This window comes from Macrotis lagotis, chromosome 8 (genome assembly GCF_037893015.1).
Source record: "Macrotis lagotis isolate mMagLag1 chromosome 8, bilby.v1.9.chrom.fasta, whole genome shotgun sequence".
Taxonomy (NCBI): domain Eukaryota; kingdom Metazoa; phylum Chordata; class Mammalia; order Peramelemorphia; family Peramelidae; genus Macrotis; species Macrotis lagotis.
In genome coordinates this window covers 8,043,938-8,063,033 of record NC_133665.1, presented here as the reverse complement: position 1 = coordinate 8,063,033, position 19,096 = coordinate 8,043,938, and the positions used below count along the sequence as shown (strand labels likewise).

The window sequence follows — 19,096 nt, the reverse complement described above, 5'->3', positions numbered from 1 at the left end:
TTTGCCACTATAAAATTGAATGAATATTTTGGAACATTTAGTATTTTTTCCTTTTTTTATAATTTCTTCTAGATATAAACCTAGATTTGGAATTGTTGGGACAAAGGATATGCACAGTTTTATTGCTCTTTGCGATAGTTTCATATTGCTCTTCAGAAAAGTTAGATCTGTTCACAACTTCACCAGTGATACATCAATGTCCCAATCTCCCAAAACCTCTCCAACATTGATCATTTCCCCTTTTTCTCATCTTGGCCAATCTGATAGGTGTGGACTGATACCTCATTGTTTTAATTTGCATTTCTCTAATCAATAATGATTTGGAGCATTTTTTCATATGTTTCTATATAACTTTAATTTCTTCATTTGAAAACTGTCTGATCATATCCTTTGACCATTTATCAATTTGGGATTCCATATCTAATTCAAGTGTCACCATATTCAGGATGTCTCCCTTGCTTTCTTTTTTCTCTAGCTATTAATTGTCTCTCTCTTCATCTGATCTTACATGACTTTTTATTTTCCCTGATGTATTTATTATACTTTAATTTGTATTCAACATTGGCTAAATACTATAACAGAGAAAGAATGGAATTTGGAATAAAGAGGAAAAGGAAATTGATTCCTGCCTGCTAGCTGTGTGCCCTAAAGAATGCCATTGTTCTCCAAGCATTCAGTTTAATGAGAAGCTTATGTAAAAGATCTCTAAGGTCTTCTAGCTTTCAAGTTTTCACACTATGAAGGCAAGAACAATGTTATCTTTTTTATTCATTTATTCATTCATTCATTCGTTTGCTTTGTTTTTATTGTTATTATTTTTAAAATTATAATTAATTGGTGTGTAAGCTACTTTCAAGGAAGACTAGTACCTTGATGTGAGGGCTGTTGAGCCTTTGATGTCCTGAGCCATTAAAACACCTAATTCTCACTAGTGACTCCAAGAAGCTGTATCATTCACAGTTGGTCACACCCCAGCAAACCATTTTGGCAGGTAAGCTAAACCAGACTAAGTATAATAGAGGGAGTCTCAGACTCATTGGTGAGTAGTGAGGGTTGTCTACCCCAAGGATGTGAAGTCTACCATTAGTGGAATGGGCGTAGGAGAACAATTCATTCCAATGGACTTGAAACCTGAAGCAGGTGCTGTGGAGCACTTATAGCTTAGTTAGACATTAAAATGCCAATTTTCCATTCAATCCATTGCATCTAGACCATCATCAGTTGTCTTGACTCTGTCTTGCTATACTGGATCATGATGACTTTGGAAGAGAGAGTGAGGCAATTGATTTCATGCAGCTCTGCCTCACCTACATCCAATTTACTCTCTCTCTCACACACACACACACACACACACACACACACACACAAAAGACATCACTCATAACCATTCCTCAAATTCCTGTGGCAACAGGCAAGTGATGAAGCAGCAGGGGTAGATACACTGAAGTCATAACCCTGCACACAAGTGGCCCAGGGCCATAGATTCATATGTGCACTGAAAGCAGCAGTGGTTTTTGGTAGCCCCCAAGAATGTCAAGCAGTCCTTTTAAGGATTGCACTGCTCACCTCCTGATGTGAGGAAGGGGTGTAAAGGTGCCCTAAAAATTGTCTGCTTACTCAACTGTGACCTGATTACCATGGTAGGTAGGGAAGCCCACAGTGTGTTCAGGAAACAAAAAAATCTACAGAAAGTTCTTGAAAGAAGATTCTACTCACTATTGGAGCATATAAGGTGCCCACACTCATAGATAATATGAGATCCAATAGACCTGAAAGATGAATAGCTCTTGTTACAAGAGAACTCAACAGGTATGATATCCAAATAACAGCCCTGAGAGACACAAGGTTGGCAAATGAAGGGCAGTTTACTGAAATCAGGGTTGAATACATGTTTTTCTGGAGTGGTCACAGTGAAAGGGAAGCCTTGAAGCTGGGGTAGATTTTGCTATCAAAACTAATCTAGTCTACCAAAAGGAGTGAATGACAGGCTCATGACAACGAGATTGCCACTTCTAGGAAAATCCCATGCCACTATCATCAGTGCCTATGCTCCCACTATAATGAACACTGATGAAGTTAAAGAAAATTTTTATGAAGACCTGGAGACCCTTATCATCAGTGTACCAGAAGAGGACAAGCTTATTATTCTGGGTGACTTTAGTGCTAGAGTAGGCTCAGATTACTAGATGTGACAGAGAGTCTTTGGATGAATGAAGTTGGAAACGGCAACAGCAATGGTCACCTTCTACTGAAGATGTGCTTATTTCATCACATTCTCATAACAAATACAGTCTTCTTTTTACCTAAACAAAATAAAACTTCCTAGAAGAATGCTCATAGCAAACATCAGCATTTTTTAGGGGTTTTTTTGCAAGACAAATGGGGTTCAGTGGCTTGCTGAAGGCCACACAGCTAGGTAATTATTAAATGTCTGAGAATGGACTTGAACCCAGGTATTCCTGACTCCAGGGCCGGTGCTTTATCCTAGCCGCCCCAAACATTGGCATCTATTAAACCATGTGTTTGTAAGGAGAAGAGACAGACAGGATGGACTTAGACACTCATTTTCTCTAAGTTAAATATTTATATTCAACAAAAGTGGTGACCTCAAGGCAAAATGAATAGTAGAAGAATTAATGTCAAAATATTAGAATGTCTTTCTGAGTGGGAATAGTTTGTTGCTAACCCAGAGGGAAAATTGAGCCAACACACAGTTGACACAGTGAAACAGAAAAGGAGAGGGCAGCTTTCAGAGGTCTTGTGTACAAGAATGTATTTGTTCATCTGGGTTAAAATATTTGCAAACACTAGGACTGGTTTGATGAAAATGATGGGGAAATACAGAATTTTCTAAAAGAAAAACAAGAACTCCAAAGGGTTTACCATCAGGATAGATCATCCATTTCTAAGAAGGTAGCATTTAATTCCATAGAAAGTAAAGTCCAAGTGAAGCTTAGAGGGATGCAGAACTCTCAAATGAAATTCAATTTTATGCAAATAGTAATAAATCAAAATTCATTTGTGATGCCCTGAAAACTATGTATGGGTCAAAGACATATGGAGCATCTCAACTACTCAGTGCTAATAGATCTACATTAATTAATGATAGGGACTTGATCCTAGAGAGATGAGTCACAAACACTTCCATAGTGTTCTTAACAGATCATCATCAATTAATGCAAAAGTCACTGACTGCTTATCTCAAGTTGAAGTCAGTCAGTCCCTAGCTGAAGTTCCAGCTGAACTTTTGATTGCAATTGGTTCCTTTCAAGTGGCCAAGAACATGATGCTGATTCTATTCTAGCTGAAATCTACAAAGTGGGGATCGATTGTTCACCCAAAAACTGACAAATTTTCCAGGTTATATGGCATGAAGAGGTTATCCTTCAAGAATGCAAGGATGTCTCCATTGTCCATCTCTATAAAAGTAAAGGGAATAGATTGTCCTATGACAATAACAGGGGCATTTCTCTTTTAGTCATTGCTGGTAAGAGTCCTTCTCAATAGGTTGACCTTCACCTGGAAGCTGATCACCCTCCTGAGAACCAATGTGGCTTTGGAAAAGTAGAGGAACAGTTGATACAGTGTTTGCTGCCTGACAACTCCAGGAAAAATGCCAGGAACAGAACAGAGGTCTGTAAATGACATTTATAGATCTGATACAGGCCTTTGACACAGTCAGTTGTGAGGATTTATAGAAAATTATGTCAAAATTTGGTTGCCTGGAGAAGTTCATCAATTTCATGATGGTATGCATGCCCAGACTTTGGAGAGTAGACAATGCTCTCAAGATTACCAGTTACCAATGGAGTGAAACAAAGTTGTATCCTTGCTCCCATACTTTCTAGCATGACATTTTCAGTCATATTATCAAACACCTTCACTGAGGATGAACATAACCTCAAGGCTAGTTATTGCACTGAAGACAAATTCTTTACCTTGAAAAGGCTACAAGCCAAGAACAAGTAGAGGGAATGCTAACTCATGATCTTCTATTTGCAGGTGATTTTGCACTCAGTGCAGCCTCTAAAGCTGAGATGCAACAAACTATGGACTAATCCTCTCCTGCTTGCGCTAATTTGGGCTTCACAATTAACACCAAGGAAACACAGGTACTCTATCAGTCAGCACCACACCATCCATATGTGGAACCATCAAATATTTGATTTCTATGGACAAGTTCACTTACCCTGACAGTGTCCTTTCCAAAAAGGTACACATTGACAATGAGTTTGACATTGACTCACAATATCAGAGTATTTGGGAGGCTCTGAATGGGATAAAAGAGGTATTAGACTCACTTCCAAGCTGAAGGTCTACAGAGTCAATGTCCTGAACTCATTGCTATATTTGATTTATTTGAAGTGAAACCTACATAGTCGTCTAGCACCATGTAAGGAAACTGAATCACTTCCATTTAAATTGTCTTAAGAAGAATCTGAAGATCACCTGGCAGGAGAAGATACCAGACACTGAGATATTTTCTTGAGCTAAACTGCCTAGCATTCCAATATTACTACAGAGAGTACAAGTACAATGGGCTGCAACCATTGTTAGAATACCAGATGTATGCTTGCCAAAAAACATTATTTTATGGAGAATTCACACAGGGCAAACTTTCACAGGGGGTCAGAAGAAGCAATTCCAAGATACCCTGAAGGTCTCATTGAAGAACTTTAGAAATTATTGTACAGCATGAGAGACACTGGCATAGGATCACCCAGCAAGGCATGCCCTCATCAGTGAGGGTGCTGCACTCTATAAGGAAGGCAGAATTGAAGCAGCCCAAAAGCAACATGACATCCATAAGCTTAGAGTACCCACTCCAGGTATTAACATGGACTATTTGTGCCCAATCTGTGGTAGCACATTCTGAGGTCATTTTGATCTAATGAGTCACAGTCAGACACACTGCAATTTCTCTCAAACATAGTGATGTCATTTTGGTCTACTTCGACAATGAAGTACAAGAAACAACAAACCAAAGCACTAGGATTTAATATTTGATCTCCTAGGGTAGTTGTTTTGAATAAGAACTACCTTCTTAATTGTACTATTTCTCAGTACAAACATTAGTCTCTTATGACCATTCCCATAGCCCTGTGTTGGCAACGGGGCCAGGTCTAAGTCAATTAAGTCTGAAATCAGCAGAAAGGTGTAATTCAGAGGGCAAAGTAAAGATATTAAAGGAGACAACAATAAAGTATATGCCATGCAAAAACAAGTCAAGGAAAGATTTATTGAATTGGTCAGGAGGCTCCAAATCAAGATGGATACAAAATAACCTAGAGAATCTAAATGCAGGAGTCATGACTGGGGTCAGAGTTCAGAGCCTACCATTTTATTAGATTCAGAATATGATAACAAGCCAAGATGGGCTAGCAGAGAGAGTACTATGGTCTCTCTGGCCAAATATAGCCAGGATTTAAAAGTTTCTTTGCCTTGGAAAAAAAGAGAAAGATCTGAAAATGGTCCAAACTTGGAGGAACCTGTAGATTGCTACCGATGTCATAAATCCTAGTTATTTATTAGCTTATATTCCTGTGTTAAATCAATAATTGAAGAAGTCATTAATCATGACCTCAGGGAGCTTACATTCTAATGAGGAAAATAGTGGAGAAAAAAATTCTGAAGAGTCAGGAGCAGATCTGAAAAAGGAATGAATAAAATGACTGTCCTGGGAACTTCCCTAAAATGAAGGTTCCAGGAGCGAGCTGCAAATAAGAAAAAGTGTATACAGGGACATAGGAATGTCCCAGAGAGAGAAGACAACAGAGTTGGATGTGTAGTACACTTCCAGGATAAGAAGGCTTAAACAAAAGTATCTTCCAGGGTCAGAAATCTGTTGAGATATAATGGCAGAGGCATCTTCCAGGGCGAGAAGGCAGCTGGATAGTGGTTAAATAAAGAAGTTCAGAGAGTGAGAAATGTTTTTGTTTTTTGTTGTTTTTGTCCTTCATCTTCCCTTTTCCTTTTTGAAGAGGACTATTGACATCAAAGGATGACCTTGACTTCTTTGTGGATTGGATTTAAGTGAAGCAAAATTGTACAAAATCTCACTTTGTCTGGCACAGTCATAGAAATTCAGTGGCAAGATGAAGGTCAAGAGAACTGGAAATGGGCCAGGATACAATGGCAAGAATGAAATTAGGAAAATTAATGAAGGAATGTGCATTTATTACAGGTAACTATTTAAAACATTTCTATCCAAACACATAATTAGATGATAAGATAAGATAAGATTATCAGGACCCTGATGAATTAATATACAAATTTTACTTCCACTACAGACAGCAGTTTGTACTGGGTCTTGAGCCCATTTGAATCCATGATTGGTTGGGTTTCCAATCATAGGAAAAGAGCAGAGAAGTAAAATAAAAGATCGTTCTGTTATAAAAGGTTCTCTTTCATTTTACAAGGGACAGGGGAATTCTTCCACTCATGGTGCTAATTCAAGGTAGCATTCTTGAATTTATTCTTTCAAGGAGGAAGAAATGAAAGCCAGAAAGTTTGGAGAAATCTGCATGGTCGGCCAAGGGAGCTATTCAAGAGCCTTTATTTAATTTCCACTCAGACAAAGACAAAGCTGACAAGGAAGGCAGCCCCCAAGTATAATACAAATGATTTTTGTACAGAAACTACTTTTCATAATTATTCAATGTGAAACAGAATTAACAAGGCTTGCTTTGCAGATCTACTAGCTCAAAAGCCCAGGTAAGTCATTCGTTGAACTACCAGAAGATGACACTTTGATGAGAAACTTGTGCTATACCCCCCCCCAAATAAGTCCTAGGTAAAGTCTAAAAGACTACAAAGCAATTTTGAAAATCTAATTAAATGACTGCCCCCATTTAGAAACCCATAAGCAGATCAGTTCATAATCATCATCAGATTCATGGACAATTTTTATAGATTTCTTTATACGGTGATTATTGGCAGCAAATTTTGTTTTCAGTCTTTTCTCACCTTAACATTTCAAGAAGGGGAAAGTAAATAGCTCATCTCCTTTCACAAGTCTTTTCATTGATTTTGTTGAAAGTGGTAGGAATTTCTAGGACAATACAGTCCATTCCTCAACTGTGTGAGCAGGTCACAGGCCATATACTATGGTGCTGGCTCAGTCAACTGATATGAGAACTGGTCATGATTTTGATTCAGATTGTCTTAGACATCTCCCCCCCCCCCCTACCATTTTTCCTTCTGTAGGCACAACTAAAAACAACAAAAGCAATACTTTAATATCAGGAGATTCATCTATTCATTTAACCAAATGAGAAAGAAGGCAGCTAGGTGGTGCAGTGGCTAGAGCACCACCCCTGGAATCAGGAGAACCTGAGTTCAAATCTGGCCTCAGGCACTTAATAATTAACTAGCTGTGTGACCTTGGGCAAGTCACCTAACCCCACTGCCTTGCAAAAAGCAAAAAAAAAGGGACTATAGAAATCACTACCAGAATCCCATCTTTTGCCAGTTATCTAGATTGACTGTTAGTTCACCTTTCCAAAACTGAAATTAATTGTTAGAGCACCTTTCTATGAATGTTGTTTGATTACCAAATGTGCACCAAGCATCCTACTAGCCACCATGGGGTCAAAGTCTAGTAGAGGACTCTGAAGTACAGAAGCTTGAATACAAAATAGCAATGAGAGAATTCAAAAGCCAATCTGATTGTTTTTCAGGCATATTTCTTATAATACCACTTCCAAAACTTCTAATTTCTTAGGTTCCAATTTCTACTCCTTCATTCTCATTCCCAGTCAATGACCTTACATCTACTTCTATTGAGTTAAATGCTAAGTAAGAAATCTTTTGAATCCACTCTTCTAGTCTTCTAAACTTCATGATTATGTTGTCACTAATCTTTACCTTCTTCCCCAACAGTCTTAGCTGATCTTTCATCTTGTCAAGTGGACAAGCTGGTCTTCTGTCTTGTCAAGGATAGCCCCCATTTCCTTTTATTGACATTATCTCTTCCTTTGTTGTCTCTGATCTTACCCCATCACTCATCCTCTCTTCTTGCTGCTTACGCTCAGTCAAACAACAAAAGAAATTTTCCTATGACTGTCATTCCTTTAGGTTGCTATACTATCTGTTCTCTCTAATGCACATTTTCCATGAACAGTCTCCACTTAATATTTCTGGTTCCTAACTATCCTCATCCTTCAACTCTTTGAAATCTAGCTTCTGTAATCACCACTCTACTTAAACTCTTCTTCCAGTGTTGCTAAGGGTCACTAAATCAATTGACCTCTTAAACTTCTCTGAAACTTTTGAATCTGGCAGTCATCCATCCATTGGTACCTAATCTTTCTTGACTTCCCTGACACTGATTATTGCTTTTCTCTATATTTTCTAAGCTCCTCATGTTCCCCATACTTGAACCTAAGTGTCTTTAAAGCTCCTATCCTTTTTCTTCTTTCTCTCCTGTTTTTATTTTTCTTTCTTTTTCTTTTGCTGGGCAAAGAGCTGACTTTGAAGTCAGAATATGGATTCAAGTGGCCCCCTCAAACACAGAATAACATGGTGACTTTGGACAATTCCCTTAATCTTTCCAGATAAATTGCAGAGACTAATTGAGCCCATGTGCATTGGTAGAGAAAATTTCCTCACCTGGGAAGAAATCATAAGTACAGTTCGTATCAGGTCCATATTCTTAACTTTCCCTACCATAACCACTTTCCCCAAAACCACCAATATCCTTAATTCATATATTTCTGTGAATGACATAACCTTTCCTTATTCATTCAGATCCAGAACTTGGAATGATTTTTGGCTTTACAAATTGTCCTCACTCTTGTTCCTATTAATGTCATTGTCTTCTTGAGTCAGCTAGGTGACAGAGTAGACAGAGTTCCTAGTCTGAAGTTAGGAAGATATGAATTACAAATACAGTTTCAGATAAATTAATACTTGTGAGATTTGGGGCAAGTGACTTAACTACTGTCTACCTTGCTTTTCTCAGTTGTAAAATGGAAATCATTATAACACCTGTCTCACAAATATCTATTCTTTTCATCTCTTTCCCTGAATCTCTCACATGTAATCTACTTTCAGACTCTATCAATTCTATCTTGCCATCTCTAATATTCTTTTAATTGTCACTAATTGTTCACTCCCTATTGCCTGGAATTAATAGCTTCCTAATTTTCCTATTTCTAAACAAGAGGTTCTTAACTTTCATTCCATGAACGATTTCTCAGTCTAATGAAACCTATGATACCTCAGAATATCTTTCAAATTCACAAAAGAAAGAAATTCTAAATTTTAGACAGAGTTTTGTGAAAATAAATATCCAATTTTCCCCCATTCCAGTTCACAGAATCTTTGTACATGTTTGTCTTTTGTAGATATCAATCCTTTTCCTCTTTCTTTGATATCTTTAAGGCAAAGTTTGTAGAGCAATAGTAGTTGTTCCAGTAAAGTGTACCTTAAACCAAGCATAGTGATGTCATTATGGTATTCTTTTAGAATGAAAGACATTGATGTCTGGGACAAGGTATTTGTACATTTTAATAACCTTTTCCTCCTAATCACTCTTTACATTGCAATGTAAGTCATTTTCCCAATGCATAATTATTATTGTTTCTCTGTAACACAGCCTAAATAAATTTTTATTTAAATTAGAATAAAATTTAAATTTTATCAGGCAAAAGACAAATCCAACCCTCTTTTCTACTTTATCTTTCTCTATGCACCTTCATGCAATCTACTTTCTAGCTAAACTACTTTATAAAATTTTATTTATTTTTGAATTTTACAATTTTCCCCCAATCCCACTTCCCTTTCCCCACCACCCAAAGAAGGTAGTCTTTACGTTGTTTCCATGCTGTATATTGCTCTCAGTTGAATGTGTTGAGAGAGAAATCATAATCCTAAGAAAAAATAAAATATAAGAGATAACAAAATTACATAAGATAATGGCTTGTTTTTAATTAAAGGTAATGTCTTTGGTTTTTCAACTCCAAAATTCTCTCTGGATACAGATGGTGTTCTCCATGAGTGTACAGTGTTCTTCTGGTTCTGTTCATCTTGCTTAACATGAGTTCATGCAAATAATCCCAGGCTTCTCTGAATTCCCATGCCTCCTGCCTTCTAATAGAACAATAATGTTACGTAACGAACACATACCACACTTTGTTCAGTCATTCCTCAATTGATGGACATTCACTCAATTTCCAATTCTTTTCCACCACAGAGCTGCTACAAATATTTGTGTACAAGTGATGTTTTTACACTTTTTCAAGATCTCATCCGAGTATAGACCCAATAGAGGTATTGCTGGATCAAAGGGTATGCACATTTTTATTGGTCTTGGGGCCTAATTCCAAATTGCTCTCCAGAAAGATTAGATGAGTTTACAGCTCTAGCAAAAATATACTAGTGTTCCAGATTTCTCACATCCCTTCCAACACTGATCATTGTCCTTTCTGGTCATATTGGCCAGTCTGAGAGATGTGAGATGGTACCTCAGAGATGCTTTAATATTCATTTCTCAAATAAGTAATGATTTAGAGCAATTTTTCATATGACTAGGGATCACTTTAATTTCCTCATCTGTAATATTACCTCCACAAATCCGTTGACAATTTGTCAATTGGGGAACCACGTTTTTTTTTTTTTGAGTTGTTTTTCTAAATTTGACTCAGTTCTCTATATATTTTAGAAATGAGTCCTTTGTCAGAAATGCTAGTTATAAAATTGTTTCCCAATTTACTACATTTCTTTTGATCTTGATGCAGTGGTTTTGTCTGTGCCAAAGCTTTTTAATTTATTTATTATTTTTTCAAGGTATGAAGAGAAGGCTTTACTTGTTTCTCAAGAAAGGGCCACAATCAGTTAGAGAGATTGAGATGAAAGTGAAAGGTTCAAGAATCACATTTAGACTAACTGATCCCCCCCACACACACACTGGCCCACCCTCATTAATGAGGAATTTGGTCTTACAATCTAATCAGGAGTACTACCTTAGGGAAAGGAGCATAAAATTCAAACAAAGCAAACTAATCTAGGCAAAGGAACATAAAATTCAAACCTAAACCAGATTATCTCTTTAGTCCCAGGAATTGAATGATTCTCCAAACAACAACAGGTATGATGAAGTCAGTTGACTCTTCAACAATATCCCAGAAGTTTGCTTTGTCAAGGGAGGAGGGTCACATAGCTAACCAGATTCAATCTATAATTTTTTTACTGAAGAAATCTCAAAATTTTATCCCACACAATCCCTCCTATTTTATTTTGAGAGATTTCTTCACATTTCTGAGTTGGCCCTTAAGTCTAAATAACAACTCCCTGATCACCTCCTTACTTCCCAGGGACCCTTTTAGATAAACCCTATAATCACCATGATAATAGGTACATTTCCAAGGTTGCTGTACCTCCTTCAACTGCAAGTTTTATACCAAAGTCTTTAGAAAGGTCTTCCTGGCTCCAAAATTGATCAAACTAAATCCCTGATTTTGTTTCATTGGATTAACCCCAAGAATAGTTTATATACCTGGTGATGTTCCTAAAATTATTTTTCTTGCAAATGGCCATTTCTGTACTTTCCTCACAAGTTCATACTAATTCAATATCAGTTTCCTTAATAAATGCCCTAGTTTGCACATCTTTACAAAAGATCCAGGTACCATCATTAATCTCAAATGAGTCTGAGGCCACGTATCTTTAAATTGTACAATCCAGAATATATGCACCCAGCTTCTGGACATATTCAGACATATTCTACTCCCCAGGTAAATATCCTGGCCTGTCAAGATATAAACAATAGTCACCTTCAGTCATATGCCACTGGTGTTTCTCTCCTCTGGATCAGAACCCTGTGCTAGAGTGCACCTCTGATCAGGGACTGAGAATCTAGGTTAGACCCAGGGACACTGCCACCCACTAATCTCTATTTCTCTCTCAATGGAGAACATTTTCACCGTGCCTCCCCTCTCCCTTTCCATAAGGAGAAGGGCATAAGTAAGGGTGTCATCCTTACAGAGTCAAGGAGAAGTTACAGATAAACAATGTACAATAGTGAGAGATGGTAGAGATGGAACTGGTTAAGTGTCTCTCCTCTCCTCTCTTCTCCTTCTCTTTTCTTCTCCCTTGGAGGCATCCAATGTCCTTCAGCATCTTCTGAATTTGTTCCAAAAAGTCCTCTCCGACTCTGGTGACTACTTGTCTTCTGATAAAGAAACTACTTAACATCTTAATTCAGTTCAAAACTCGTGTCTTGCATCACAAAACAATGAGATTCTGGAACTTATTACAATTTACATTTTGCCCTATTGCCATATTGACACACATACTTCACTTTTAACACTTTTAACTTCCATTAGTATTTTGCTACATGAGCAAACTCACAACCTTGTAACATATACATTCAACAGTCATTTTTGTTCTAAGACTACCCAACATCTGGTTTAAAATAAAACAATTTTAACTTTTGTTCCCATTACAATGACTCTAACATCCTTACCCAAAATGATTTTTTTCCCAAATATTCCCATATTTGCCTTTTCCTGGTATACTTATCTACCTCATGCTCCTTTCCTTAAACTAGAATTTGAAACTGTAATTATCCTAAGAATTTCCCATTCTACTCTGCAGGGGCCCTCATTCCCAACACTTCTCCTTACGTAAATATCCCCTCTAACACACACACACACACACACACACACACACACACACACACACACACACACACACACACACACACACACACACACACACACACAAACACACACACACACACAACTAAGGAAACTTAATTCCTACCTTAGAATGTAGCAGATAGCAGGTGTCAGAGCCAGATACCTAACCTATCTCTGGGTATTAGATCCAATTCACCTAAAACCTTTTTAGTTTGCTTAGTAACTAACTATAAAGATACAGGACATTAAAGGAAAATTCCTTTACAGATATAAGTATTGAATGTCAGTGTCCAGGCAGATCATGTGGGTAAGTCAAATGTCTTAGGCCAGATTTATTCTTCCAAGTGAGATATTATCCAAATGCCATATTGGGGAAATCAAGTCAAAGGGGTCCAACTTCAGCCATACTGAGAAGTCGCCCCTTAAGCTACCCATCCCTGTCATCTGACATCCTTGGCTTCCTTGGCTCCAAGAACATAACATTTACCAAGTAGCATTTCTTTTTGTTGACCATCCTGGTATCTGACATAAGAGAAAATCAATTAAAAGTCCTGTGATCTAAAATAGTTGTTTTACCTAGTTAGAACTTCCAGCGAATACAATTCACTAAATTCCAATTATAATCTTAACGAAGTCCCAATTAATGAAACCCCCTACCTAAAGCTTGGATTATCCTTCCTGGGTCTTTGCCTAAAACCAGGTATTCTATGACTGGCCCTACAGGCCTGTCTCCTACCTCTTACTAGAGACATCCCTTTGTCTGAAATCATATCTACTCAACCTATATATAAAGATGACATATCAGATTCCCCTTGGCTAGAGAAACCTCCTTCTATTCTGTTGTATCTTACAACAAATAAATGCTTCCTTTGTCCAGGAGATTGCATAGAGAAATATCAAATTGTTTTGTCTTTATCCTTCTTATATTATATAGTGCTTTTGCTCCAAAGCAAACAACCACTGCTTTGGAATATACATATAGATCTAAAATATTCCCAATTCATATATACATACATACATACATACATACATATATATGTATATACATATATATGTATAGTTAGAAACTTCTATACATAAACTTGTTTACATACTAGCCATCCTCAGCATACAAATGGTTATTTTTGTTTTGGCAAGGCAATTGGGGTTAAGTGACTTGCCTAAGGTCACACAGCTAGAAAATCACTAAGTATCTGAGGCCTGACCTGAACTCAGGTCTCCTGACACCAAGGCCAGTGCTCTAACCACTGTGCCACCTAGCTGCCCATTAACATACAAATTACTTTTCAGAATTCTTTAAAACCATTCATACATCTTTGGTAGCTTTAAATTTCCAACATGTGTTATTAATTTCATTATAACAGAACAACAATAAGAGTAACAGAGTAACACACAAATTACTAGATTTTTTTAAATCAATCTTCCATTATTACATTATTCATGAACCTGCAGATCTATCCCAGAAAGGGTCATACTTTTTCACATTTTCTTTATTGCCCTTCAAAGCAATCACATTAATCCCAGGCTTTAACAATACAGTATTTAAATAACATATTCACAATAGATAGCTAAATATTGCAAATATAATCTCCTTGTGGTTACAAAAGAATCACATAACTGATAAAAACATCTTATTCATCAATAAGTTACCTTACAATAAGGCCCACCATTGCAATTTGTTCAGAGCCCCCATCAGCTGTCTGTAGTAAGAGAGAAGTCCACATTCTTGACTTCTTTAAAATTAAACATACATTGTTAATGTACATTAAACATTAAGATTCTTATTTAAACATCTCATTTCTCTTAGAACAAGAGCGGAATGAATATCCCATGTCCACATGTTCATTACACTTTTGTCTCTTTACCCAAATTCTCAGAATCCAATCTTATACATGACATATTTAAAAACCCAATATAATTACAACTCAACTAACTTCCCAACAGTTAAGTTTGATAAAAATTTAGAGTACCTTATACAGAAAATCCAGCACTCACATTCCAAAAGCTCTATCCAAAATAAAAATACAATTGTTAGCATTATTCAACATTAAAACCAATTAGAGTTATTTTTTCCCCAAAGGAAATCTGTAAACATCCCTTATAACCTAGGTATTTCTCTTCTTAGTTAACCCAGTACCACTTTTCTTAACCCAAAGGTGTTACAATAGAGTTTTAAAAATCCCAAACTCCTTGCAAAATTCATAATAGTGTTAAAGCAGTTTAATTCCAAACTAATTTAACAATCTTGGTTATTTAATTCTTCCCATTCTGTACAAATTTTGTCAGAATATTACAACACTAGTATCCTTCTTTTAAAACCCTCAGAGTGCTTTCCAAAACTCTAGTTCAGAAACTTAAAACAATTCGAGTTATCACTCGGGCAACATGGCCATCAGATATTCATTAAACGAGATTTCTGCTCAATCTCTTAACCCCTAGATCTTAGATATTTTTTTTCCCAATCACATATCCCACCCCTCTCCCTCCATGGGTGGGTGGACTCGGTCTAGGGTTCAAGTCTTAACAAGATGGTTGATGGGATTGTGACTACCACGTGTCCAAGCCACCATCCCTTCCCCAACCCAAGAAGAAAGTATGCAATCTTTCCCAGACACTGGTAAGAATAAAAAAAACTCTTTCCTCCTAAAATTTCTCAATCTTCCCCTTAAAGGTTCTTTCTTCTCTTAAACTCTTCTAAACTCTCCCCAAACCACAGCTTTTCTCTTTAAGAAACTCCCTCCCTTCCCTTAACTCTGCACAGCTACTGCTGGCTCAGTGAGGGAGGGGCTGATTTCCATGTGGGGGTGCTGTACCACCACTTTCTTCTCCTCTTACAATGATTTGTAAGTCACTTTACAAAATTTTCCCAAAATCCATCTGTGGTATACAAAGTCAAACCTGCTCAAACCTTCTGTCTACATGCTTCAACCCATTTCCCTACTTCCTTCCTTTTCATTAGCTCCTCTTGACTTTAATTCATACTGTTCTGAACTAGAATCACATAACTTATACAGCTATAGAAACCACAGATAGGATTCCAATCCTGATTTTAATAGTTAGCATTTCTTGATTATAACTGCTAAAACCCTGGAAAAGGCAAGCAGTCATCCAAAAATCCCTTAGCCTAATCAGAGTAAAGCTGAACAATTTTTATAAGAGGGACATTCCTTTCTGGGGGGGGTTGATCTTCTATTCTTAAATCCTTACATGTCCCATAATTTTCTGTAATAACCAACATTACCAGAATCTAAACTGGTAAACTCCTGAAGCTTTGTTACCATATCATTCTGAGAAAAGACTATTTAGTTTCCCCTATACTAGCATATCATGGTAACTATATATACTTTAGGATTAACCTGACTCTCTAACAACTTGTTTTTTTTTCAAATTAAAATAGCATTTCTTTCTATGACAATATTCACTATCTCTTTCCTGTTTCTTTTTATTTTAAAATAAGGTCCATTGAACATTTATTTTACTAATTCTTCCTGAAGTAATTCTCTCTCTCTCTCTCTCTCTCTCTCTCTCTCTCTCTCTCTCTCTCTCTCTCTTAGAACTTTTCTAAAAGAGAGTAGGGGAAAAACATTCTAGCACCACAGAATCATGGAGAACTGGGAAGAGAAGGGAACATAAACAGGGAAGGGGGGGCCTTCTCAACAGGGTGAGTAGTTTGGCCTCCATAATCCATTCCCTTTTTTTTGAATACAAGAAAGTTTTAATTGTACAAAATGTCTCTTGCATGTTGTGGTACCCCAAATTTGTAAGGAACACTGGAGAATCTCAGTTCAAAAAGTTTACCCAGAATGTTTTACTACTTTTAGTATTGCCCTCAGAAAGCTCTTCAAAATTTCTGAATTGTATCTTTTGAAAACAAAGGACAGGAGCCATAAATAAAAAAGTCATTTAAAGAAAGTCCAAAAAGCTATTTCTTGGCATATGTAATCTTCATGGCATGGGATGGTGCGATCTTAAATCCTTGTAAGGCATCTCTGGCAGCACCAGCCTTTCCATCATTTTCAAACTCCACAAAAGCAATGTCTTGTCTCCCAGCTACCAATCTTACTTCTTTGAAACCAGGAAACTGATTAAACAGCATAGATAACATCATTTCATTAGTCTCTTCTGGCAAGTTATTTAGGAATAAAATATAATTCGGTGGGTAGTCAGGCACCTGAGGATTTGGGGTTGAATTTCCTTGGGTGTTAGCTGAATTTGGTGTAGCCTGACCAGGCTTTTTGTTTGCAGCATTAGCAGTTTGCTCCAGAGATTTTGCCTTTTTCTTTTCTTTTTTTCTTTTCCTTATCAGCAAAAGTGCCACGAATTTTAGAGATTACATCAGAATCTGTTTTTGCATACTGAATTCCCATTGGTTTACCATAAAATGGAAAGCCTTGTAACTGTCTCAAAGCATTAGTAGAAGAACCAAATTCTTTAAATATAACAAATGCTTGTCCTCTCATCTTCATAGTTTTTAAAGCCACAATATCCACTACATGGCCAAACTGAGAAAAGAGTGCATACAATGATCTCTGCAGTTCTTCTTTTTTGATTTTATCATTCATATTGTTGATATAAATTGTATGATTTGGTCTGATATCCATGTTTTGAATTAAATTTCAGAGAAGCCTGGAAGGCTTTCTCCCAGGGCTCACACCGCGCCCAAACACTGGAAGAGAATCCATTCCTTTTTAATCAAAATAAAAATCCCTCTTTAAGTGCTCAAGAGACAACCTAGGAGTAAGGAGGGAGGTATCATATTGTAACACAGGCAGAAAGCAGGCTCAAGGGAAGAACCAGAGAGTTAGATAAATACTGCCTAAATATCCAAAACAAAATGAGGCTACCCAAGGAACTCTTTAGGGGAACTTGCCAACTCCTCCTTTGCCTGTTTAACGAATCACACAGGTAAATATACATTCTAAACACATAAAGACAGACAAGGCACAAACACAGATCACACAAAATGCAACAGAATTTTCCAAACTGAATTTCAAAACACAGGCCAATGACAAATTCCTGAAGTCTCAGGAATGCAGAGAGGGTTCTCCCTCACAAAGGCAGACCAAATTCATTGCAATACTTAATCATTTTCTTCTTACTTTTCCTCATATTTTAGTCTTATTTACCTGATTTCCCACGGGGGAAGCCTTAGGATAGGTCCTTCCCATTTTAAATATTGACAGAGACCTCTCAGCATCAAGCGCCCTTAGATCCAAGTCCCTTATGCCCAAACCAGAAGGGGTCACCCCCAACCCTCAGTCAGGCAAATGGACCCTCCAGGAATCTAGTGCCCTCAGATTCCAAGATCTAGGCTTACCTTTTTTTTCGGTCTCTATTCATAGAGTTTTTTGGTTTCTTTGTTTTTTTAGGTTTTTGCAAGGCAAATGGAGTTAAGTGGCTTGCCCAAGACCACACAGCTAGGTAATTATTAAGTGTCTGAGACCGGATTTGAACCCAGTTACTCCTGACTGCAAGGCCGGTGCTTTATCCACTCAGCCACCTAGCCGCCCCTGCATGGAGTTTTAAAGACTGTTCTTTGTCCTCACTGATGTCAGCTTTCTGCCACAGATTTGCTGTTCTTTTCCTACCCAGTCTCTCTGCTTTGGTTCATTTGTACAGAGGGGAAACCAAGGTTTCCCAGAAAATCACAAACTGCCAGAATTTTGAGGCAGTAGTACTGTTTCGCCAAATTCTGAGAAGCCAAGGTCCCCAATGGGCATGCTATTACGCGACAAGCCCCCAAAATGTGTGGGAAAAATGCCACTTAAATAAATTTCGGAGATCTCTCAAGGTATGAAGAGAAGGCTTTATTCGTTTTTCGAGAAATGGGCCACAATCAGAGAGACTGAGGCCTTTTTAATTTATTATAATAAAAATGATCTAGTTTGTTTTTAATGATGTTCATCACTTCCTTGGTCACAAACTGCTTCTCTTTTCCTATATCTGACAGGTAAACTATTCCATGATCTCACAGTTTGCCTATAATATTGTCTTTTATGTCTAAATCCTCTGTCCATTTTGATCTTTTCTTGGTATAGGGTGTGAGGTGTTGTTCTAATCCAAGTTTCTGCCACAGTAACGTACAATTTTCCTAAGTTTTTATCAAAGAGAAAGTTTTTATCCCAAAAGCTGGACTTTTGGGGTTTATAAAACTGCAGATTACTATATCATTTCCTGCTATTGCACCTAGTCTATTCCACTGATTCACCACTCTATTTCATAGCCAATACCAGACAGTTTTGATGATTGATGTTTTATAATATAATTTTTAGATCTGGTAGGGCTAAGCCACCTTCTTTTGCACTTTTTTCATTAAATCCCTGGAGATTCTACACTTTTTATTTCTCCATATGTATTTACTAACAATTATTTCTATCTCATTAAAATATTTTTTTGGATTTTGATTGATAGGTCACTAAATATGTATTTTAAATTAGGTAGAATTGTGATTTTTA

General features: G+C 37.2%; 1 pseudogene; it reads right to left on the bottom strand.

The window, feature by feature from the left end:
* Nucleotides 1-16,538: 16,538 nt before the first annotated feature.
* Nucleotides 16,539-17,294, bottom strand: LOC141494699 (U2 small nuclear ribonucleoprotein B'' pseudogene; annotated as a pseudogene).
* Nucleotides 17,295-19,096: the final 1,802 nt, after the last annotated feature.